This window comes from Orcinus orca, chromosome 8 (assembly GCF_937001465.1).
Source record: "Orcinus orca chromosome 8, mOrcOrc1.1, whole genome shotgun sequence".
In the NCBI taxonomy this organism is placed as follows: domain Eukaryota; kingdom Metazoa; phylum Chordata; class Mammalia; order Artiodactyla; family Delphinidae; genus Orcinus; species Orcinus orca.
The window spans coordinates 28,121,222-28,147,825 of record NC_064566.1 but is presented as its reverse complement, the minus strand read 5'-3'; positions in this window follow the sequence as shown (position 1 = coordinate 28,147,825).

Below are 26,604 nucleotides of genomic sequence, written 5' to 3'. Positions count from 1 at the left end.
CAAAGTCTAGCATACAATCAGGAAACATCGTCTAAAGATAAAGTCAGGAGTATGACTACAAAAACCTATGTTAAGAAAAATTTAAAGTAATACCTCAAACAGGCAAAAGACCCTGTGGGAATATTAAGGCATGTCTCACAGATTCTATTACACAATAGGGCTTCTAAGAATCTGAAGTGCATTGTCCCATAACAGTCTCAAAGGAAGCTCAACATAGCCCAGAGTTTTCCCTGAAGAGATCCGTGGATGTGGCTTTAGTCTAATGTAATGGATTAGAGATTGGTACATTAAAAAAATACAAAGTTTTATATATACATCTCTCTATATAAAAGAGATAATCAATAAGGACCTACTGTATAGCACAGGCAACTACTCAATACTCTGTAATAACCTATATGGGAAAAGAATCAGAAAAAGAATAGATATATGTATAACTCAATTACTTTGCTGTACACTTGAAACTAACACAACATTGTAAATCAACTATACTCCAATATAAAATAAAAATTTTTAAAAATACAAACCTTTTTTAAGGAATTGTATCAGCTTAAACTGAAATGGACAAAACAGTACCAAATTAAAGAAGACTTGGACTCTTGAGCTTCTACTAGCAGGAAACAGACTAAAAAAATTATTGAGCTGCAAACACAGACTACATTTTATGGAAAGGCAAAGCCAAGAGCTGTGAAAAATCATTCCCAGACAGTATGGCTAAACCTTAATCAAGGAATTGGAAATATATGCTGGGCTATTTTTTTTCAGAATTGCTATGGACCAATGACTTCTGTGCTGCCTATTTCCCCCTTTTTAAATGGAATTATCTACTGTGGTTATTCTGAGTCTGTCCCATCATGTATGCTGGGTATGAGGGGGAGAGGCAGACAGTTTGTCACTTTAGTTTTACAAGTCTTAGATCAAGGAGAAGGATACTCAAGAACCTATTCACAATGAACCAGACCGAGGAGCTCATCACACCTAAACATGACGTATATGCTGAGATCCTGGCCCTTGAGAGTGAGCCCAATGCCACAATAGAATGAAACTTTGGGAGGAGGTGGTCTTCCGGACAGAGTGAGTGTATTCTGCAAGTAGAAGAGACTTGTATTGTTATCAAATGCAAGTCTGTGTGCCCAACACACAGTGAGGGCAAACTATAGCAAAACATCAGAGTTTGGAGCAGAGGAAGGTCTATTGCAGGGCCATGCAAGGAGACAGGTGGCTCATGCCTTAAAAACCCAGAACTTCCTGAAAGCTTTCAGCAATACCCTTTTATAGGAAAGGTGAGGGAGGGGTGTGGTTAGTTGTTGCAAACTTCTTGGTGTCAGATGCTTTGTTCTTAAGGTCAGGTCACGGTCAGGTCACGATGTTCCTGTAAACCTCCATCAAAACAAATGTTATTCTCTCTTCTGAGAAGAAAGGGCAAGGTTCCAAGCCTCAACCTTCACCCTTGGAGGTCGAGGCCCTGGAGGGGGTGGGGCCCTGTGCGGGCCAGTTACCCTGCCTGGGAGTGTTTGTCCAGCACCCAGTCTGGGTCCTCCCACCAGTGCCCAGGCCCAGCTGAAGAGGCAGATCTCAGCTGGCAGTGCCTTCAGGGCCAGGGCCCCAGACCCTGCCCAGCCATCATCACTGAGGGAGCCAGGCGCTCAGGACCCAGACCACCCTCACGCTTTTCATTTAAACTGGAGAGAATCGCTGGTATAGGATCAACAGGAATACATGTTGTAACACACACCAGTCAGGTTAATCACCAGCTCACAGCAATTGCCCTTCTTTGAGAATAGCCCCACCACAGAGCTGGACCTGAAGTAATGATGTGCAACAGCCTGGCAACTTAATCCTGACCTCGGGCCACCTTCTAGGGGTAGACGGCTGATCTAAGCTGTACCAATTTTTGAAACTTGAATGGAGAGACTGAAGCTGGTTGAAGCTGTTACCTTAACGGCAGTGTCCATATAGTCCAGTCGCTGAGGCCTCCATGGACTGTGACCCATGGAGACTGCTGCCACCATTAGGTCAAGGCCTGGGCCTAGCCAGTGGCTGGCCGTATGAGGGCTTGGGAGCTCTGCAGGACACAGCCCTCGGCCTGCCCCCAGCCACACCCCCTCACCCAGAGGGCCCCGGGGAGAAGGCAGGGATCCACTCTCACCGTACTCCCCACTACAAGGCTGACTTGGCGAAGAAGGACCTCTAAGTGCTACACTAAGGGTCACACGCTAACGGCTGTGTGCCTGCTCCACCTTTATTATGGTATCACTGGGATCAGAGAACAGACTGTGGTAAGTTCTATTTTCCCAACGTGGTCACAAAATATTTTTGGTTTCACATGCTCTTTCAGAATCTTGTCTTACCCTTATTGATGGTGGAGCTTATTTCTCAAACCTGCACAAGCCTTGTAACTGTCTTGATGAGTAAAATGTTTCAGAAGAGATCATTTGTGACTTCTGAGGCGAGGACATAAAACATTAGTGCTCTCTCTCTCAGAAATGTATCTTTGAAGCCCTGAGGCACTATGTAAACATGGCTACCCTGCAAACTGTACACTAAAAAAGACTATAAATAGGAAGGACTCCATACAGACACAGAGAGATGCCCAAGAATCCCTAGCTGCTGCATCTATTCCAATCTCCTCCTCTATTCTCAGGAGCCAGACATGAGTGAATAAGCCCTCAGAAGATTCCAGCCCTGCATTCCTAATTGCAACTGCATGAAAGAACATAAGTGAGAACCACCAATTTGAGCCAGTTGACATCCAGAACCACAGGGGATAAAAATAAAATATTTATCATTTTAAGGCAAGAAGTTTGGAGGTAGTTTATTATGCGGCGATGAATAACCAGAGTACAATTATTTTCTAAAGTTGGAGGAAGTGGTGCAGTCACATAATTAGGCAGAACTCACAAGGTAGAGCCTTGTGGAAGCCAAAGGAAGAAATTCAAGAACAAGAAAGTACTAACCGTTATCAAGTGCTGCAGAGGAAATGTAGAATGAGTACTGAAAAAAAGGTTACTGGAAATTAAGTGCATTTATCTTTTCTTGTCTAGGATGTAAAACTGACTAGCTTTCTTAACACAAAAACAGTATCAAATATAGAAAAGAATCAGCATATGTTCCCTCTACCTGGATCCTTCTTGTCCTCATCATCAAGTCCTTCTTCTTCAAACCTGTCCAATAGTACAGGATGGAAAGGAAAAGAGCACTCTATTTATCAGTTATGAGCAGGGCACGGTGTAGGTGCTTTTACTTCTATTAATAATAACAAAAAGTCCATTAAGTGAGTACTAGCCTCATGTTACTGATGAATAAGATTTAGAAAAATTAAATAATTTGAAAATAGACATATACCTAGTAAAGAGTGAATCCATTATTTTAACCTAGTCCTGTGTGAGACCACTAGCCAGAAAGGAGGCAGTTCTTTATGATCAAATCTAGTCCAATGGAGACTAAAATGGGTTTCGGTGATTTAAGTGCTGCTTCTCTGAACTCTTCGCTCCTCCATATGGCATCCTCCAGATGGTTGCAAGCTCAAAGGAGTGATCTGTGGCAATCAGTTTTTCTCTCTCCCCACCAATGCCAATTCATTTATGACTTTTCCATAATACCCCCAGACTCCAAGAGAACGGCCTTCTGTAGGCACAAATTAAGCCTGCTCTATGACAGCATGAGGAAGCTAAGCTCAAAATTCTAAAAATGAACTACAGAAAAGTGTGTTTAATACAGGAATCGGGTTCCAGATTGCATCCTGTTTACAAAGGCACATATTGTGCAGATAGTAAAAGCAAGCAAGTTCTACTTTCATAATGGTGGCTGAAAATGAATGCCACCCACCCACACCCCCGCCCTGCCCACACTCACACTCCATCAGCGCAATTAAATCTTAAATTCACCTTGCTCTGAACTACACAGACTAGCGGAATTTTGTGCATATATTTGTGTGGTTTGTTTATCATCTTCCCCAAACTGCTTTACAATGAAATAAAAGAACTAGCTCACCCACATATGCATTCTGGGTTCTGAGTATGAACTCACAAGATAAATGCACCCTTTCCTAGGGACCATGGGGGGGAAAAAAAATCACTTAGATGAAACAGGTGTCATTCATTACTGGAAGCCAGTGTTTCAAACTATGCTCTAGAGAATTCTAGGTTCCATAACACTAATAGTTATTCAATAAGATTAGGGTTTTGTGGTCAAATAATTTAGGAAAACACAGCCACTCATTCTGCTCTCTTGGAAAACTACACTACACTTCACATTAGTATTTAATGATGTAGGAAATCTTACAAAGTACAAATCTGCTTAACTGTTTAAACCAGGATTTCCCAAATTTATTTTTTACCACAGGCCCTTATCTTCATATAGCATCTATTATATTTCTTGTAGAACATCATCCTTCAAGCAATACATCAGGGCAAACACCATTCTCATTCTTTTGCATGGAACTGTTGGTTTAGAACAATTGGTAGAACAATGGAAGGATGTTTTGAGTCTTTTCAACACGGCTAAATATCTTATGTTGATCACTGGAGAGGAGGAGAAATGATGGAGGCAAATAAAATGCTATCAATATGCAGAAGAGTTTGCAAAGAAAGCATACAGAGTTGGACAAATATTCAGTTACCAAATACAAATTCAGTGTACTTACTTCATGGAAATAGCAGATATGATAAAAAGAGCTTCAGAGTGAACTCTATTTCTACCACTTATTAGCAGAACAAGTGCTTCTTTTTAAAATTAGTTTAAAGAAAATTATTTAATCTCTCTGGGCCTCAATGTCTTCGTATGTAAAATAGGGATAAAAATAGCCACTTTGTAGGAGTGGTTTTGAGAATGAAATCAGGTATAGTGCCTGACACATTATATGCATGAAATAACTAAATATGTTTCCTTTCTGACTAAGTTACTCTAATTCTTCACTTAAGCAATTTTATATTGCTACGGATAAAATAATGGTCTCATATGAACTGGACAAGAACATGTGAATTTAAGTTCCAGGCATTCTAACTCAGGTCTATATGGCTATGTAAATACCTTAAAGAGCACAGAGAAAAAGGAAGATCGGTATGCCTCTCAAAGCTGCTCTGGTCCATGTTCTGATAATTCTAAACAATCATAAAGGAAGTGTCTTAAAGGAAGAACTGTTCTATTTTCCCATCATGTTTTCTTATGCACCTGACACTCAAAATTTCTCTCCTCAATCAATAATGCTAAAAACATTCCGCTATTTAAAAAATCCTAGAAAGGGAGTTATGTTTCTGTATCTACATTTTCTTACTAAAAGATATCCAAACTTATACAAATCTAAATCAAGTTCTTAACCATGTCTTCTTCCTTTTTTATAGCACCCACGGAATCCAGCATAATCCTGGCCTCATCTCAATTCCTCGATGAATATTTATTGATCATTTTGAGTCATTCACAACTGTAAAGAGGTGCTATAGACAGAACTGTGTATCTCCAAAATTCATATGTTGAAACCCTAAACCCCAGTGTGCTGGTATTTGGAGACGGAGTCTTTGGGAGGTGGTTAGGTTTAGATGAGATCACAAGGGTGGGACCCTCAGGATGAGATTAATGCCCTTATGAGAAGAGACACCAAACAGCTTTCTCTCCTTCTGTCCCCACTATGGAAGGTGGACAACTATCTGGTGGAAGCAGAGCCAGGAAGAGAACTCTTACCAGAAACTGACCATGGTCTTGGTCTTCAGCTTGACCTTGATCTTGGACTTGCAGCCTCCAGAACTGTGAGAAAATAAGTTTCCGTCGTTTAAGCCACCCAGTCTATGGTATTTTGTTATGGTATCCCAAGTTGACTAAGACAAGAGAGATAAGATTTGGAATGCTGAGAACTAAAATCAATCAGACAATCCCCCTTCCTGGCATTTCTTCCCTTGTATATTCATGCACACTCATGTTTTAAACTGTCTCTTTTCAGCTAGTTGTATCAGGACTGAAGGAATCAATCATAGTCATTTCTTTCCTAGGTGATCTAAAGAAATTTTTATCAAAACATCACTGAAACCTAAGTCCCAGAAGTCTCATATTTCAAACACAAGATTTTGCAACCTAGAATAGGAGAAGTTACAGTGCCATGAACAAAGTTTACTAGATGGTTAATCAAGGAAAATGCAGTGTGACCACTTACAATAATCGATTTATCATTCTGTGATTATGTGTGACCTGAAGGAGTAAACACAAGGATTAAGAAAGGTAATGATAATAGTAATATGTAACTGCAAGAGACCCAGAACATATTTGTTACTTGATGTAGTCAGGAAAAAAAGAAAAGAATAGAAAATTTGGCAAAATAAGATCATGCTCTGATATCATCCAGCTTTGGAAGACATAAGTAAACAGAGTTGTGAAGAATACAGGAAGTGTCTACACCTAGATAGTACTCGGATAGTGCCTTCAACTCAACTCATAAAATAAGCAAGTAATATCCATTAGGTAGCCCAGTGGGCATCAAGGGAAGGTATAGAACAAGTATTTCTGACTTGATTTGTTCCAGAACAACCCTGGTTAATTTAAAAGCAAAACTTGGAGAGATACTAAAGAAATTAATGCATTCCACCCACTAAATGGCAACCCATCAACTATCAAAATTGAGGGAAAATTTAACTATTAAATTAAGATGAATAATGCATATCAAGCAGAAAAGGAGATATTAGAGATATATACCAGGATAATAATATTAATGTTTGCAATGTACAATTATAATCTGGCTATAACAAGAGAGAATATAAAAGCAGTTTCTGTTTTACTGTCTCCAGCAGGATAATTTTTAAACCTAAATTATTCCAAGTCCAGGCTCTCCCCTGATAGAACCCCAAGACAACTGATTAAAGTAGGCCTTTGGAGATGAAGCTATCTCTCTTTCCATTCCTCCTTTGCTATGGTCTGAATGTCTGTGTCCTCCAAAAATTCATATGTTAAACCTTAGTACACAGTGTGATAGTATTAGGAAGTGGGGTATTTGGGAGGTTATTAGGTCATGAGGGTGGAGCCCTCTTGAATGGGATTAGTGCCCTTATTAAAGAGGCTTCATTGAGATTCCTAGCCCCTTCTACCATGTGAGGATACAGCAAGAAGTCTGCAACCCAGAAGCAGGCCTTCACTCAACCATACTGGCACCCTGATCTCAGGCTTTTAGCCTCCAGAACCATAAGAAATAAATTTCTATTGTTTGTTAGCCACCTAGTATGTGGTATTTTGTTATAGCAGCCCAAGCAGACTAAGACACTTTTTTGGGAGTTGTCAGCCACCTCTCTTCTCTCTTTATGGCACCAGTTGCCCTTGTCAGGACTTCGGAACTTTGTGTCTCCTCAGGTTATCACTCCTTTCTTTCAGCCCCAGCACTAAACCCATAGCTCTTGTGATTCTGATACTGAGGTAATTATCCCCAAGGCAACCAGTTCTTTTCTCAGTGAGAAAGGAAGAGGTTTCTCAAACATTATTGTGACTCATATCAGACCCCAAGCAAAAATGTTTCATTCTTTTAGATCCTTATCCTGTCCCTGGGGTTTCAAATTAGCTAATGGTCCTTGTCATTTCTCAGTTATTTGTTTCTCTTATGAAGATAGGCATGTTTTCTGAGGAATGAGATCAAAAACAAAACAAGTAAGACTCTAAGAGAGTGATATTCAAAATTATCTTCTTCCAATCTTAATATCCAACTAATGTCCCTGAGCTATTCTACTGATGGTAGACTCCGTTCTAGCAAAGCATGTTTCCTCCTACCTGATATATTATGTAAATGTGGCAGTTTTTTACCTGAAATGTTTGTCTCAGTCCTGAGACTAATCATTGGGCTCTATCCTGACCAATCATTCTACATTCTTCAATGTCCATCAAAACTTTAAGTGGCAGAAGAAACTAATGGTTAACATCGTTCTTTGAAGTAAAAAAAGGTATAGTTTCAAATCCTGTTTCTGTTATTAGTTGTGTGATCTTTGAGCAAGTTATTGAATCTTTCTAAGCCTCAATTCTCTAATTTGTAAAATCAGGGTAATAACAAATTTCTCAAAAGGTTGGCAATAGAAATAATGAAATGATACCTGTAACTTAGCCTGGTACCAAGACAAAGTAAGAACTCAGCATATATTAATGTAAGGATGATCATAATGATCTAAATACAGCACATTTGTCTTACTTTGTTATGTACACATTCCCATAAAGTACTCATAGAACAGATTTCCTTTGATTATCCTAATGCTCAGCAAGTATATTTAATTAGGAGGAGAGTAGGATTGGTACCTAATATAATGTTATATAAAATTCCTATCCTGTGATTAAACATTTAAAGAGAGTAATCATAAATAAAACCCACTTTATATAATATTCATAACATAAAGAGTTTTGTGAGCTAAAATCTATAAGAAGCATTGCAAATACTGTGATATATAAAATATGGAAGATGCAAACCACTATTGAAGGAAAGTTAAATTAAGAAAATATAGGAATATATTTCATTTTTAATGTGAAGATGCTTGACTCATCCCATAGGGAAAGAGATAAAATGCTTTTTCATATATTAAGTATTCCAGAAAACTTCATTCCAGGAGGGTAGAAGTATGTTTAAGTAAAATAGAATCAGCTGGTATCCTCTCTGAGTACAATATGAGAGACAAATAATAGCTAAATTGAGGACAAATCTTTCTTTAGTGTTTCTACAGACTGAAAAAATGAGACTGCTCAGAATGTTAGACACATATACTCAAATCAAATACCTTATCACCAATCACTCCACATGGAACAAGAAGCCTTGAAATCAAGCCAAAAAAAAAAAAAGTGAAACTATTGACAATTAGTGAAACTACTGACAACTGTCCCTGTAGTATCTCAAATTGACCAGTATCCATTTTTAGGTACAACAAAGTTACTGTGGCTGGAATCTCCCTTATGCCTTATTAATTTCTGAGCTCCAAATGTGATATGATGTACTGCCAAAGACACTTAAATTTCCTGTGTCTATTGGGAAACAAAAGGAAAAATAAAATTAAAAAGTTACAACCATTTTAAAAGGTGGTCAGAACTGCTATATTTTACAAAAGAATAAAGTAAAATGGGATACTAATTCCATAAGCAAAACTCAATTTTCCATTATGTTCATATCTTTTGGATTTGTCTGGATTAGGTTCATCTAATCTGTAGTTTGAAAATACATAATCCACAGAGGTTGTTGTTCAGAAAATAAGTATATGTTTTTCTAGCAGTTTATGGAAGGAAATAAACCCAGGATTAGCAGGGAGAAAGTTTACTTTTATGGGGGGTAGCAGGGCAGGTTTCCAAGGTTGACTCCTAGTAATTCAGAACAGTAGGAGTGAATGTCATTTTCTGTTCTGAGCGTTAATACACATATTGTACAAGCATGATACCCATCATCTCACTGCCACTGTTGGAAGACTGTAGGAGTATTTGAAAAAAATGCATCTCATGAGAGCAAGTGCCATTGTACATAATAATATATTTTGATGTTTGACTGGTCTCTTGGGCAATATTCATTTTTCTCCTTTTCCATTTTATTCATCAGCATTTGTTTTGGTTTGTCTATGTTTCTTATTGCATATAAATAATTCAGTGATTAATACAAGGCAAATGTAAATTATAGGATTAAAAAGTGATGCTGTTTAATTATTTATAGATGTACAGAAAAACGGTATTGTCAAGCAATCTCCCTCAGGAAGTACAATGTGAAATTTAAATGAGCTGGGAATAAATCTAGTCTAAATTTTCGTTTACGTAAAATTTAAGAGAACCAGATGCCTGAAATGTTGCTCTCCATTTTTTTATATTTCCTTTCAACTTCTGTAATACATGATATTTTCTAAACACAATAAAAACAATGATGACGACATCAATAACTACCACTTTAAATTAATAAGATTATTTTTTTCACTTCAACACATTCTGGGCCATTTGAAAGGCAGAAATGCCCTATGGAAAAATAAAGGCTTTTCATAATATCAGAATGAAAGTATATTAAAACTTATAAGTCAACATGATATTAAAAAAGAGCATATGGATTTTAGACTCAGACATATCTGGCCAGGTTGGAATCCCAGCACTACCACTTATAATATGACTCTGAGAAAATTAATATTTTTGAGTCTCAATTTTTTATCAGAAAAAAAAATAGATATAAAAGCACTTGTCTCCAGAAATTCCATTTCTAGGTATATACCCCAAAGACTTGAAAGCAGGGACTCAAGCAGATACTTGTACAATAATGTTCATAGCAACATTATTCAAATAAACAAAAGGTGGAAACCAGCCAAATATCTATCAACAGATGAACAGATAAACAAAATGTAGCACATACAGACAGTAGATATTATTCAGCCATAAAAAGAATGACATTCTGATACAAGTTACAACATGAGTGAAACTTGAAAACATTATACAAAGTGAAATAAGCCAAACACAAAAGGACAAATATTGTACAGTTTCACTTTTATGAGGTACCTAGAATAGGCAAATTCACAGAAAGTAAAATAAGGGCTGAGAGAGGGAGCGAGGGGTGAATGGGGAGTTATTGTTTAATGGGTACAGAGGTTTTGTTTGGGATGATGAAAAAGTTCTGGAAATGGATAATGGTGATGGTTGTACAACACTGCAAAATATATCTAATACCACTGAATTGTACACTCAAAATGGTTTAAATAGTAGATGTCATTTTATATAACACACACACACACACACACACACACACACATCTCCACAATAAGAAAAGCACTTGCCTCATGGAGTTGTAAAGATTTAATTCAATAAAATATCGAGCACCAATAGGTATCTGACAAATGCAACTCTGACCTCACCTCAACTCATTTTCCCTAACTTTTTAGAGCATAGTACACATATAAACATAAGCTATTGCTGTGTTGATTCACATTGGCAAAAAGAAGGTGAGAATAACCATACATAAATCCAAATCTTTTGACCAGAGAACTCTTGGACTGCTGATGGGCTTTTCATTAGATTAAAAGCTCTCTCCGAGTCCGCCTGCTAATGCAGGGGACACGGGTTCGTGCCCTGGTCTGGGAAGATCCCACATGCCGCGGAGCGGCTGGGCCCGTGAGCCATGGCCGCTGGGCCTGAGCGTCCGGAGCCTGTGCTCTGCAACGGGAGAGGCCACAACAGTGAGAGGCCCGCGTACCGCAAAAAAAAAAAAAAAAAAAAAAAAAAGCTCTCTCCAACTTCTCAATGCTCTATTATAAAATTATGTGAGCACCAGTTACGGTTTTCTTCCTTTTCAGAGATTGTGTTTTTCTTATCCCTTCGGAGCAATACTTGAAATAAATAGGATTCACTTATTCATACAGATCACTAGTTTTGAATGAGTGTTATATGTATAAAGCACTAAAGGAGACCCCAAGAATTACAATACTAGGTCCCTAACCCCAGGAAATGTAGTAAAGAAAAGACATGGAAATAACAGATTGCCTCCTGGAGCATGAAAGTTCCTTAGGAATGTGTTCTCCAAAGGATTCCCATACACTAATAGGTATTTTTGCTATTTCTATTGTTGAAACTCATTCCCAGTTACCTCTCTTTTCCAGCTTCTTCTGTAGCCCTAACTGCTCCTTGGTATATGTATGTCTATGAGTGTTTATGTGTGTAAGCTATATATGTATGTATGTCTTAATGTGTGTATATATGTGCACACACATAAACACCGAGAGACAAATACATATCAACATGCACATACATATATATTTGTTAATATATATATATATATATACACACACACACACACACACAGAGGGAGGGGAGAGAGAAAGAATGAGGAGAGAGATTGCTTAGGGGTTACCTCTACTACCCTCTCTGATTACTACTCTCTGCTGTCTTCGTTTCACTTGCGAAGTGAATAATATACTAATTTTCTCAAATTTTTCATATGTTCTTCAGTTCATTTGTACAGAATCCCAAAGTTCAGTGGCCTTTTCCAAACTTCTTTGTCAAGAAGCTTCCACTATATTTGACAACACTACTTAACACATTGTTTTTGAAATCCCCTCACCCTTGGTGTCTATGGCACATGCAATCTGGTTCCCACTCTTCATCTCAAACAGCTCCTCTGTGCATCACTCCACTTTCTTCTTCTACATCTAAACTGTGGGGTTCCCCAAAACTCAATTCATTGTCCTATTCCTTTGTCCATTTACAGTCCTGCCTTTGCAAAGCCAGTTTACCTATAACCTTACAAATTATACCTTCACTTACATCCTTTGACCTGAGCCTTAAAATGTTTTTTTTTCAGAAACCTAGTGAATATTTTCATTTACATGTCTTGTTTTCATCATTAGAAAAACCAACATTTTCAAAATACAATTCATCAGGTTTTCCTGTCTCTTTCCCCAAAATTCATCTCTGTAATTTTTTCACTGACCCAACTATTTGCCCAGGAAATAAGGCTCAATATCATATATTCACCTCTAATTTATCTATTGTTTGTCCTTTCAAGATGATAATTTGAATTTGACTGACACCACCCTCACCCAGGTCTTCACCATGTCATCACTGGATTATTTCAATGGTCTTAGGTTACTTCCCTGGACTTCACTCTTTCTTACAAACTGCTGAAAGATCAACCTTTAATAGTATAGTGCCTTGAATGCTATAAACCCTATTTTAAAATAAAATTATTATTGCAAATGAACAACAGAAACCTTTCATGAAAACTCAGATACATCCATTATTCCTTACTGCCTACTAAATCAAATCTAAACTTTTGTATCTGGATTTGAGGTTCTTTGAAATCTGAAACCACTCTTCCCGTTACCGAGCTCAGGTTCAGCTGCTCCTTGCTCAGGAATCCAATACTGAGAGACAAGTGTTGGGCAAAAGGAAAGATTGCTTTATTGAGGAAACTGGCGAACCTGGGGAGAACATGGACTCATGTCCCAAAGAACGAACTCCCAACTTCCCAGGTTTTGCTTAGCTATTATATAGGGAAAAGAAGAAGGGGCTATGTGCTGGGGAGGGGGTAATCTTCTGTTTTCTCAGTCATATGGTTCTAAGTAGCCCTCAGGTCTTGCTTGTGGTTGGAACATTATCTGAGCCATAAATCTCTGGTCAGCTGTGGCGGCCCCATAGGGTCCTTCTTGGTTTCATTCCTAGTTAACCTACTGTTCCCCAGGGTGTACTTTACATTCCACCACCCAGTTAATCACCTCACTGTCCACTCATTTGTTGACCACACTCAGTTGTGCCTATTAATTTCCCCTTCTCTCTCTGCCTAGTGAAATTTTATCATCCCTCTGAACCCTGCCAAAAGCAATCTCTTCTGTGGAACATCCAAACCAATATTCCAACCCAAAGACACATTCCTTTATCTAACTTCTTTGCCTCTATGATGTAATTTAGCACTTAATGATATACTCTAAAATTATTTGCCCTTAATTCATTAATCTCCATTTTGATGTAGTTTGGAATTCACCTGACTAAAGTTTAAATGTTTGCTTTGCTATATACTAGACGCATGGCTTACAAAAATTTGTACACTTATATGAGCACAGTCTGAGTTTTTTCAGAGGTATATCAATAACCTTTTCACAGTGTTAATAGGAATGGTAGATGAGATAACATAATAGTGTATTAGTTTATTATTGCTGCAACAACAAACTACCTCAAGTTTAGTGCTTAAAACAATACAGATATATTATCTTACAGTTCAGGAGATGAGAGGTTTCAAATGGGTAGGCAGACCTGTGTTTCTTGTGAAGGATTTAGGGTAGAAACCATCTCTTTGCCTTTTCTATCCTCTAGAGGCTGCCCATTTTCCTTAGTTTACGGCCCCGTATCATTCCAACCTCTGCTACCACGGTCACATCTCCTCTCTGACGCTGCTGCATCCCTCTCTCGCTGATAAGGACCCTTGTGATCACATTGAGCCCTCCTGATATTCCAGGATAATCTCCTTAGCTCTAGATGCTTAGCCCAGTGACATCCGCACACTCTCTTTCACTGTGTAAGGTAATATATTCACAGGTTCTGTGGACTAGGACATATATATATTCAGTCTACTGAACATAGGGTACACAATAGCTGTTGGTCTCCCTTTTCTCATCCCCAATGTTATAAATTATATAACAGTAAAGACCAAGTCTCATCCTCCTTCTATAGCCTTCCCAATGTCTATCATGGTACAAAGCTAATGGCAGATGTTAGATAAAGGGCTGTTAATTTTGATCAGACTCTACACATGTCAGATTAGGTAGGATTGAATCACTCCCTCCTGTCTCTATTACACATTGCACTTTGTAGAACTATCAGATGCAGTCCCTAAAGGCCACCACAGAAAAGAGTAATAATATATCCCAATTCATTCCCAGTAGGGTTCATCAAAGAGGTTTAATTTTGCTCCCAGCCCTACAATAATAATTTTTCTCTCATTTGTTTGCACTACTTCACCTAATTTCTCAGTATTTTCTTTCATAAAAACCATATAATTCACTATCTGCAGTTTCTTATCCAACTAGGTGTTCGATGTAGAATATATAAGATATTTATTTCTTCATGTGAAAACAGATACCATATTATTAATACAAACAGATTTTCTATAAATGAACATTGTAGAAAACCCATCTCTAATGACAAATGATTCTTTAAGGGAATAAGTTCTCTGTTTTGTTTTGCTTTTAAGCTTCACTAGGTAGTACACAGCGCTGCAACTCCTCTCCTAAGGAAAAATAGAACTTTGTCTTCATTTCCAGCCAAATAGTGAAACAATGGTACTCTTCTTAGGAGATACATGAACATAAAATTCTGCACTTCAAACTAGAAACCCTCTGGGTTAGAATTTTAGGGTTTTCTTCCTTTTTAAAAAATATTTATTTATTTATTTATTTTGGCTGTGTTGGGTTTTCATTGCTGCGCGCAGGCTTTCTCTAATTGCGGACAGTGGGGGTTACTCTTCGTTGAGGTGCGCAGGCTTCTCATCTCGGTGGCTTCTCTTGCTGCAGAGTGCGGGCTGCAGTAGTTGTGCCATGCGGGCTCAAGAGCACAGGCTCAGTAGTTGTGGCGCACGGGCTTAGTTGCTCTGCAGCATGCGGGATCTTCCCGGACCAGGGCTCGAACCCATGTTCCCTGCATTGGCAGGCGGATTCTTAACCACTGTGCCACCAGGGTAGTCCTAAGGGGTTTTCATCTTTAAAAAAAAATTTTGTATACATTTTCTTAAGTAATTTCAAGGCTCCTTTGCTGTGAGTTGAGTTTCAGATGTTATCCTCACTAAAGCAGTCTTCACTGTCACATCAACTTAGCTATCAGAGCTAAAATTCAAACACGAAAAACACCTCTGAGCTTGAATGTCTGTAGATCATGTACACACACATACACAGTACTATGAATCAAAACAGATGCATGTGATCTCACTTATATGTGGCATCTAAAACAGTCAAATACGTAGAAGCAAAAAGTAGAGCCATGGTCATGAGGGGGGTGCATGGAGAGATGCTGGTCAAAAGTTACAAAGTTGAAGTTATATAGAATAAATAAATCCAGAGATCTAATGCACAGCATGATGAATAGACTTAATAACACTGTATTAAATACTGGAAATTTGTCAAGGGGGTAGATTGCTCTCATCACCAAAAAAAGAAAAAAAAAGAAAAAGAAAAAGATAACTATGTAAGGAGATGGATATGTTAATTAGATTGATTGTAGTAGTAATCATTTCACTATGTGTATGTGTTAAATCACCATATTGTATATCCTTAATATATAAAATTTTTATTAAGAAGAAAAGAGATGCAGGCAGAATGAGTCTTAAATCAATCACCAAAATAATGTCACATGGGTCATTCTAAAACAGTGTCTCAAACCTAATCATTTGACTCTCTGCCACACTCCAGCCCAGAAAGTCTTTAACTGGCAGAAACACTCCCTGATGCCTGAGGAATTATACATTCATAGATTAGCAGAAGATAATGCATCGTATCTTCTTAGACTTCACTGTATTGAGTCATATTTCTAATGTTGTTTTAATGTACTTTTCTGAATTGAATTAATTGTTCGGTTGGCCCAGTACTAAAGCTTTTCATGTTTGTTTTTTTTTAACCAGGATTTTATTTAGTGTCTCTATTTCCTATCATCCAGTGTGATTATCCCCTGAAGAAAGTAGCCACCAAGGCTTCAGTGCTTTCACAGGTAACAAAGGAAAGTTTATTACCACACTTTGCCAATAGACTAAAATGCTGGATTGCATAAAACTCTCCACCCTTTTCTCTACTGGAGAAAGAAGAACTCAGGGCTTGATATAATGCTAAATCTTTCCATGACATCAAAGCCTTCTTTTCTTTCCCTCCATTTGAAGAATATTCTACATTATATTTAAAAAAATACATAATATAAAATTCTAGAAAACTTAAAGGTTGTTACAGAAGCCCAAACCACCTCCATCTGGTGAAAGTCAACATCACATACTATAAAATGAAACAATCCCTTTACAACTTCCTTCCTTCTCATAGAGAAATGCTTTTTCTCTAATTGCCACATCATTTTAATTTTTAAATAAGTCATCATTCTAAATTATTTTTAAAAAAACATAAGCACCTGCTAAGAGAAAGGCCCTTGTAAGTTGTATGAGAAATTCAGATTTGAATATGGACTCTGCCTACAACGAGCTGTACCTAAAAACAGAGTGGAAGAAGAGAATCCATAAACCTATACTTTAGAGCTCTGTTTCTTTGTTAATTGAATTCCCAACTGGAAGAACTACACACAGTATATATACAAGGTAGCTTCTGGGAAAGACAGAAAGGTTAAGTCAATTTTACCAGCCCTATAAATGATGAAATAATACACTGGGTACCAACCAAGAGTAGACTAAATATATTCCATTATATTTTCCTGCAGAATTTCCATTAAAAGTACAAGAGAAAATGTATCTATCCACAAAGGAATTTGGTAGTAAAGGAAAAATACAGTACCTCTGAGTAAAACACTAGGTTTTAAAATATCTGACCCCCACATCTGTGATCTTATAAACCAGGAAAATGTTGAGGACAGAAGAATTACCACTGAGAGTAAGGAAAAGGGATAGAGCACTCTCATTCCCACAGTGTGGCTGCCCTCCTCTTAGGGGCCAGGAGGTCTTCTACTGCAGTGCCTCTTAGGGGCCAGGAGGTCTTCTACTGCAGTGATCCAGCACCTGCTGGACTCCTACTGCTGACTCATTTATCCAAAGCCATAATCCATTAAATTTACTATAAATGCAGTAGGAGGAAATGTAGGAAAGGAGTTTTTACAGCTCATTTTAAGTAAATGTTTCCAAAGAGAAAAGTGAGATGTTCCATATCCCACCTCTTTCTTCCTCTCTCTATGTCTCTTTATCTCCCTTTCTCCCTCCTCCCCAGACTCCCTCCCTCATTTTTCCATCTCAGACACACAGACTACATACTTATATCGTATAACTATTTTTTCCTGAAGCCAAAGAATTTAAAAGTCATATACAGCCACACAAAAGGTCACAACGGTGATAATAAAGATGCTTCTCTATAAGTCATGTACTTGTCTGATGCTCCCAAAGCCCTTGTTTTTTTAAGAGGCTCATGAAACATTGATTAAATGGAATGTATATGGGAAAATAAATAGAACCACACATTTAGTGTCTAAGTGGACTTTCGAATCAGGACAGCTCAAGGCTTACATGTCTACCCTAATATTTAATAGCCATGTGCATTTAAGCTACCTATTTCTCTTCTGTAAACCTCAGATTTCTCTTGGGTAAAATGAAGATGATAACTTATAGAATTATTGTGAGTTAAGCTGAGATGGTGGTATCATAGCATCTAGGGTCTAGTACCTAGCATGAAGTAAGTGCTCAATAAATGTTGATTTTTTAAAACAAAATAAATAAGCAAATATAACATGGGAAAGATTTCTAAAATTTGTTTATTCCTTCTGCCTTAGCAAGTAGCGATCTGTGATCTAGCAAGTTCTCAGCATTCTCAAACTAAGCCAGAACTGTTAAGTATCAAAGGATTAGACACTAGATTGAATATCTAGTCAGAACCTACTCCTCTTTCTTCTTTTCCTCATTCCCTCCTTCCTTCTTTCCTTTTTTCCTTTCTTCTTTCATAACAGATCTACACTGAACAACTACTCTATGATTAGACTATGCCATGTGTTTGTGGTAAAGAAATTAAAACACAATCAATGCTTCAGGAAGGTCATAGTCTACTAGCGAAAAGAGAGAAGTAAAATGTCAGTTGTGAAATGGGAAATCAGGGTTATGACAGGTATGTTCTAAGGCAGGGGTCCCCAACCCCCAGGCCACAGGCCGGTACCAGTCCGTGGCCTATTAGGAACCAGGCCGCACAGCAGGAGGTGAGCGGCGCGTGAGCGCGGCGCGTGAGCAAGTGAAGCTTCATCTGTATTTACAGCCGCTCCCCATTGCTCGCATTATTCCCTGAGCTCCGCCTCTGTCAGATCAGTGGCGGCATTAGACTCTCATAGGAGCGCGAACCCTACTGTGAACCGCACACACGAGGGGTCTAGGTTGCGCGCTCCTTATGAGAATCTAATGCCTGATGATCTGAAGTGGAGCTGAGGCAGTGATGCTAGTGCTGGGGAGTGGCTGCACATACAGATTATCAGTAGCAGAGAGGTCTGACTGCACAGAGACCATAATAAATCAATTGCTTGCAGACTCATATCAAAACCCTATCAGTGGGCTTCCCTGGGGCGCAGTGGTTGGGAATCCGCCTGCCAATGCAGGGGACATGGGTTCGAGCCCTGGTCCGGGAAGATCCCACATGCCACGGGGCAACTGGGCCCATGAGCCACAACTACTGAACCTGCGCGTCTGGAGCCTGCGCTCCGCAACGAGAGGCTGCGACAGTGAGAGGCCCGCGCACCGCGATGAAGAGTGGGCCCTGCTCGCCGCAACTAGAGAAAGCCCTCACATAGGAACAAAGACCCAACACAGCCAAAAATAAATAAATAAATAAAAATTTATTTTAAAAAAAAAAAAAAAACCCTATCAGTGTGTGGCAAGTGAAAACAAGCTCACAGCTCCCACTGATTCTGCATTATGGTGGGTTGTATAATTATTTCATTATATATTACAATGTAATAATAATAGAAATAAAGTGCACAATAAATGTAATGCACTTGAATCATCCTGAAACCCTCCCCCCACCCCAGGTCCATGGAAAAATTGTCTCCCATGAAACTGGTCCCTGGTGCCAGAAAGGTTGGGGACCACTGTTCTAAGGTGTTGCTGAATCAGAGTGGGGGATTTAGGAAAGTCTTGTGAGCAGTGATGGATACAGCAAGCCCAGGCAAAATACATGGACATTCAAAGATTGTGCAAATACAACACATAACACTCTCAGCCTCACATAAGCCTTCTTAAAGCCATGTGTATATGGGGAACTACTTTCCTCATTTGGCCCACTAAGCACAAGAATCTTCAATTCAGATTCTCAAGTTGGTCCTCTTAACTCAAAAAAGTTCTTTAATTCAGAGCTTTATAAAATTCACAGAAGGTTTCCCTAAGAATGACTGAGCTCTAACTATGAAATGGGAATGATCTACATTTTACTCAAGAGCTGAACGAGGCAAACTAATAAAACAAACTATGAAAGATTTAGCGTAATTCTAATAATGTTTCACTTCTCTCCTCTCTAAGGAACTGATAAAAATCCTTAGCAGGCCAATGTTTTAATTTCCCTTCTTGCATTTTCCACGTTTTTCTGTTCCATACCGTTCTTTTGATTTGCCAGACTGAGGTGATGTTGCTTTCTTGAACTGGGGTTGTTCCTACAGATACTTTCCATCTCCATGAATGTGAGAGCATTTGTCTTATTCACTGTTATATCTGCAGAAACTGGAACTACAGTGTGCTTGGCACACAGTAGTTGCTCAATAAACATTTGATGTGTAAACAAACCAATATCCCTTCCCTCAAAAAACCAAACCGGATCTTTTCCCCAAAATTGGTTTCTATCTCTGTAGAGTCTTCCTACTTTGTGCCTCTTTAATCTAGTTTCAATATGGCTGGAAGAAGTGCTTCTGAACTAGAAGCCAAATTAAAAATGGTAGCACCATTGGGCAGAAATATGGATACTTATATTGAATCAGTTAGGATTTTTCGTGTCTGACTTAGGGTCACCCTTGTTGACAGCCCACCACTGAGTGGACTGGACTACACAAGAACAGGAAAGAAAAGAAAGACATGGATTGGTCGGAAGCTGTATGGCATTCATAATGCTGGGGTGTGGAGGGCTGTGTAGGAAGTAAGCAAAGAAAGTGTGAAGGGAGAGCCTGGAGTTCAATCCTGTTGGACCCTGTGAGACATGCCATGGATCTGGGCTCAGCCCTAGGTATAGTAGGGATGCAAAACTGACTCAAAACTAAACCCTCCCCAAGATTTTAAAAAATTATAAAAAACTATAAATTTTAATACCCAATTTAGGTAAGATTTAGCAAGATAGGCACATTCAGACACTGCTACTCAAAGTATAGTACAGTATCAAAGATTCTGAAGATTCATTGAACAAAATACATCAAAATTACTTTAACAGTCCATAACCTTTGGTCAAGATATTTCATTCTGAGGTACTTATCTGAGAAAAAGCATAGACATACACAAAGATAGGTTTGTATATACAAGGATATATGTATGTACAATGTGTTCATTATAATGTAGCTAAAAAATAGGAAAACATTCAAAATAACCCAAATATTTATTAACAGTCAGTGATCTAAATTACCATTTATCTCTGTAATAGATTATGATGTGCTGTTATAAATCATGTTGTAGAACTACATATGCATTTTCAATGGGGGCTTAAAATTGCTGCTTTGCAGGGGTGAAGAAAATCTTGCCCTTTGTATGTATAAAGCACAAATATACATACAGTACATAAACAGATATGCAGTACATCTGTGGTATTAAAATTTCATGGGCATGGGGGCAATTAGGGGGGAAAATGTCTTAAAAAGCTCCTTTGTGGGACAATAATGAACAAAAGTTTGAGAAATACTACTGTGGAAGAATATTTATTGACAAATATTCCCAATAAATAATTATACTAACCACAGTAACTACTGTTGCTATTATAACAATAGCTAATCAAATGGGCTCCGTGTTATGTGTTTTACATAAACAATATGGTTTAATTCTCAGAAAGTACTTATGAAATAGGTGTTATTATGCTCACTTTATAAACGGGGAAATGGAAATTTAGGAAGGCTTTTATTTTTCCCAGATGAGAAAACTGAGAGTCAAAAAGGTGATGAAATTTATCCAATGTAATACAACAGTAAAAGATTCAGACCCAGGTCTATATTTGTATGAATTTATTCTATTCACTCTTAGCCATTATGCAGGTTTCTGAATGGTGTAATTATGTACAAGCACTTACACACAAACACACACACAGATGAATGAATGGAAGCATGCAAATCAAATTATTAACAAAAATCCATAGAAATTTAAGTGCTTAAATATCCTTGGCTTTTCTTTGTCACCAAGTTTTCTGAGTAGAGCGTGTATTATTATGAATATTAAAGGATAAACTGAAAATGCTATATAATTAAACTTGCCCTCAAGGAACCTTCGGATAATTAGGAGGGAGAAGACATGAAAGCAAGTAGTAATGATGTTAGTGGAATTAATTCCCACTTCAATCACTCACCACCTGTATTCCTTGGGCAAGTTCCCTAAACTTTCTTTGAGTTTCAGCTATGAGGATGAATGTGGAAAGTGTCATGAAAGAAATGGAAAGTAAGCCTCCTTCCCCCTCCAGCCTCACTCCCAGGGCCTAGATGTCTCTGGTACCAAGGCTTCAGAGGCAGTGTCCAAGGTAGGGCACTGTGGACATAAAAGTGACCTCAAATGACAGGCGGAGGAATCTGGATTAAATCTAATCAATGTGCTCTTCTTTTTTTTCAGTAACACGTTTTTATTTTTCCAGGCACCTTGTATTAAGACTGAAATGACATTTTAAAAAGTAATCGGCAAGTTTTTTTCCTCAATGAGTTTTCTGTTTTTTTTAATTGGAGTATAGTTGCTTTACTAATCAATGTGCTCTTGAATTAACCCCTAATGGCCGTGGGCCCCATTTTCTCTTTCCTTTCCTTATCTTTCCTTTCAACCTTCTAATTTGTAGGAGAAGAGGCTATGAGATTTTTAAAGTTAACCACAGGGTTCACATTAATTGAATTTTTCCTTTTTTGCTTGCTGTAAAGATTGCTAGGGATGTGTCCTGTGTTGAAGGATTTATTAGCAGGGAAAATGGCGCATTTTGCAGCCTGCCAGCAGAATTCAAAGCAGCCTAGCACCTGCCTTGTTCGATTAGTAAGCAAGTAAGGGTTTTATCTGAGTGCACAGTCCCCTTCCCCTCTCCTCATCCACCTTGAACAATCATTAGAGCCAGATGGCTTCTGCTCTATGCTCCTGGGAAAGGCTTCCTCCCAAAGTCATCCTTCTCTGGACCTCCACTTGTTGTGGCCCTCCTTGGGCAGATGGTGTCTGGAAGGCATGATTGATAAACATGTTTAAATATAGAAGGCAATCTTTCCTGTGTGCCAAGCAATTACTCAACATCACAGATAGGCCTGCCATGGACCAACAAAATAGCTATAGTTTTTTTTTTATTTAACACATGGAAGAAATGGAAAATTATTAAGAAACCATCAAATGTCAGTGTGACAGCAAATTCTGGAAAACATTTACCAGTCAGCATTCGCAAGAAAAGCTACCAAAATATAGGGAGGCTGAAAGTCACCTTGCCTCCTCCACACACTGTATATTCACAGTTTGGAGAGATTCATCTCTCTTTAAGGAAAATGGCTCTACTACAGAGCATATTTTACTACCAAACGACATCCCTTCATCAGACCCTGATTGTTTTCTTCTCTGTACCTGACCTGAATGAGTATGATAATCATGAGTGTCATGATGTCTTTGACATTGCAAGTGTCAGGTGCCGTGTTAAGCACTTTACATTTACATACATGGTCTTGTTTAATCCCCATGGCAAACACACCGGTGAGTACTGTTCTCTCCCAGATAGTAGCTGTGGAAATTAAAGCTCTGGAAGGTTAAACTGTTTAAGATAACAGAGCTGATAAGTGCTAGTGGCAGAATTTAAGTCAAGGGCTGTCTGACTCCAAATCCTATGGTTGCTCTTTGGGGTTAGGCTGATCGTCCTTCCATTCACTAGAATCCACTCAACTCATGGCAGGCCTCTCCAAGGACTTGTCATCACTAATAGGAGAGCCCTACCCCAGCACCTTCTCTAACTCTAAGTTGTGGCTGCATAACAAAAAGAATACATATCGGAGAGGGTTTTCCCGGGCGTAGCAATGGCTTCAATTTTCCAAGACTAAATTATAGTTACTGCATATTATTTATTAAGAGAAAAAGTAGACTGACCCGTTTAATATAGAAGAAAATAATTTTCTAACAAAAGCAACAACAAAAGTGATCAAAACCAGAGGGAGGAGTTTTGGTGTAGGCTGAGTGAACCATAATCTAAGCCCTATGACAGCCCTCCCCACCAACAGGCAAGTGTTTGTGGTCACGTAATAGAGGTTTTGAAAAGAAGCAAGACATACCTAGAGAGATGAAACAGGGTCAGGCTCAAATCAAATAAGAAAACTTTTTTATGTCCCATTCTTTCTTTTCTTTTCTTTTTGAGGATCTGTATTTGTGGGGTTGTGCAGGGTACATTTCTCAGAGTTAGTGTAAGGAGACAGGGAAAAATCACAGGGAAGAGGTAGAGGTAAGGGGCCACAAGGGAGCAACAGAAATTTTATGAGATGAAAAAAAATCTGCCATGCAATACTTGTTTTTAAAAGTTAAAGAATGATGTGTGTGTATCTACATATTTATGGTCATAAACACAGAAGGAGATCAAAATACAAATGAAGCCTTACATCTCCATTCAACTTGATAGCCAAAGACATCACAGTAAAAGTGACTGTAGCATCACTGGCTTCTTTTTTAGGCTTCTCTGCATCATCTTCCACCAAGGAACATGAAATTTCACAACGTGATGATCCCCTCATAGTTTAATAGCTACAGAAAAAGATTTGCAAATCATTTCTGGATTTGTAGCCCTATTAACAGTAGTTAATTTTTATTAAACATTTAGTATGCATCTTTCAGTATACTAAATGTTTGACACAGTACCTAACTTAACGCTTACAACAACCTTGTGGGTAGAAATTATGGCTACACCTACTTTACAGACTTGAGCCTAGGTCTGCTCATACTTTTAACAATCATTCTATTGGTAGTTTTCTGATTGTAATATTTCTTTTTACCCATCTGTCAGGGCAATGAGCATTTTTCTCTAATAGATGCTAATAGAGCACACAATGACTCTGAAACAAATATCCATTCCTTTTAAATATAGGACTCTGCACAATCATTTAAGAACAAGAATTTATGCACAATCATTTAAAAACAAGAATTTAAAATAAATAATTTAAAATGCAACATAAAATATACTATTTATAAGAGTAACCAAAAATATAAAATGGCTCATTATAACTTAATTTTTAAAATAAGCAGGAACTTAAAAAAACTACAAAACTTCTTTTTCCCCCCAAGGGTCATAAAGTAATAGAGATAAAGAGAGACAATGTTCCTAGAAGAGAATGGCTTCATTTTGAAAAGATAACGCTCTTTCCAAATTAATGAAGAGGTTTCATGCAATTGTAATCAAAAGTCCAATAAGATTATTTGGAAAGCAGAAGAGGCTAAAAGAAAGATCCAGGAGTTCATCTGGTAAAATAAACCAATTAGGGCTTCCCTGGTGGCGCAGTGGTTGAGAGTCCGCCTGCCGATGCAGGGGACACGGGTTCGTGCCGCGGTCCGGGAGGATCCCACATGCGGAGCGGCTGGGCCGCTGAGCCTGCGTGTCCGGAGCCTGTGCTCCACAATGGGAGAGGCCACAACAGTGAGAGGCCCGCATAACGCAAAAAAAATAATAAAAATAATTAAAAAATAAACCAACTAAAACAAATATTAAAATTTTGCCCAGAGGAATTGGGCAGAGAAATATGCAAAATATAAAGCTTCAACATACTCCCTTGCTAGCTGTTTAACCTTAACCATTTACTTAAACTCTCTGCCTCTGGTTTTCTTACCTGTAAGTGGGTGATACAATAGTGCCCACTATTATTAAGTGCTATTTGCAGTAATAAAGGTCAGTATGTCCTCAATGAGCAGATTCTATTTGGCAGATTATGTGAAATAATGCTTGTAAACCACTTAGCCCATAAGCACTCAGTAAAGGTTAGCTGTTACTGTTGTCATAATTGTTATATTATGGTAGTTGGCTAATAACACACACCAAATCTATTCATTCATTTGACTAAGGAACATGTTAATTGAATATGTACTGCATACCAGGCCAATCTAATCCTCAATGTTGGGGAAATGATGGAGAAGCAAAGAGGCAAGGCCCCTGTTCCCACAGAGCTTACAGTCTGGTGTGGGAGACAATTAACAACTATACAAGCAAATGGACAGGTAATTTTGGATATGACTAAGACCTGGGGAGAAAATACAATCAGGCCACAGGCCTAGTAGTGATAGAGGAGCAGTCCTTAAGGCAGAGTGATCAGCAAAGACTCTGAAAGAGATGAGGAAAAAGCCATATGGAGATCTGGGAAGGAGCTTTGCAAGCAAGGGAATCAAATGTCAAAACTGTGAGGTAAGAACCAACTTGGGGTGTAAAGGAAGAGTAAAAAGGACAGTATAGATGTAGCGTAGTGATTCAGGGCAGAGTGAAGGAGATGACTGTGTTTAGTGAGACAGGCGGAGACTAGGACATGTAGGGCCCTTTGAGCCAGGACAAGAAGTTCAGCAGGGAACAAATCAAAGCACACCCCTACCTCATGGCCATATACCAAGAAAAGTTCCAGAGAGGTCAAAGGGTTGCATAGAAAACAAGAAACACACTACGAGAAAACATAGGGAATTATCTGCTTCGGGAATGGCGAAAACCTTTTAAAGCATAAAATTAAAGGCAGAAAGCATAAAGGAATAGGTAGATATATGTGAACACATGGCACCTTAAAATTCCCATGCATTTAAAAAACACAATAAAGAACGACAAATTAGCTTTAATGATAAAGTTAAAAAGCCTATGACAAGCTCTGAAAAATACAGACAATTCATTTAACAAAGTGTTAAAATCTTTAATAATCCATAAGAGTGAAAAAAATATAAAAATACATGAATTCAAATTTTAAAATATGGGAATAAAAATATACAAATATATGTATAGGTAATTCACAAAGAGTGAAATACCGATGGCCAATAAACACATAAAAAGCATTACTAATAATCAAAGAAATGCAAAACTGAAAAGCAGAACATAAATTTCTATCAATTTATATTAAATTCATAAGTTAAGTACAAATTATCAATTCAGTGTTGATGAAAGTCAATTATGCTACTCAGTGGGACATGCAGCCCCACTGAGGGCTTTAGAAAGTGTAAATGAGAGTATAAATTGAAATATAAAATGTAAATGTAAATTAGCAGAACCTTCTGGAGCTTAAGAGCCTAAAAATGTATACATCTTTAACCCATTAACTCCACTCCTGAAAATCTAGATTTCAGGACAATCTAAAATA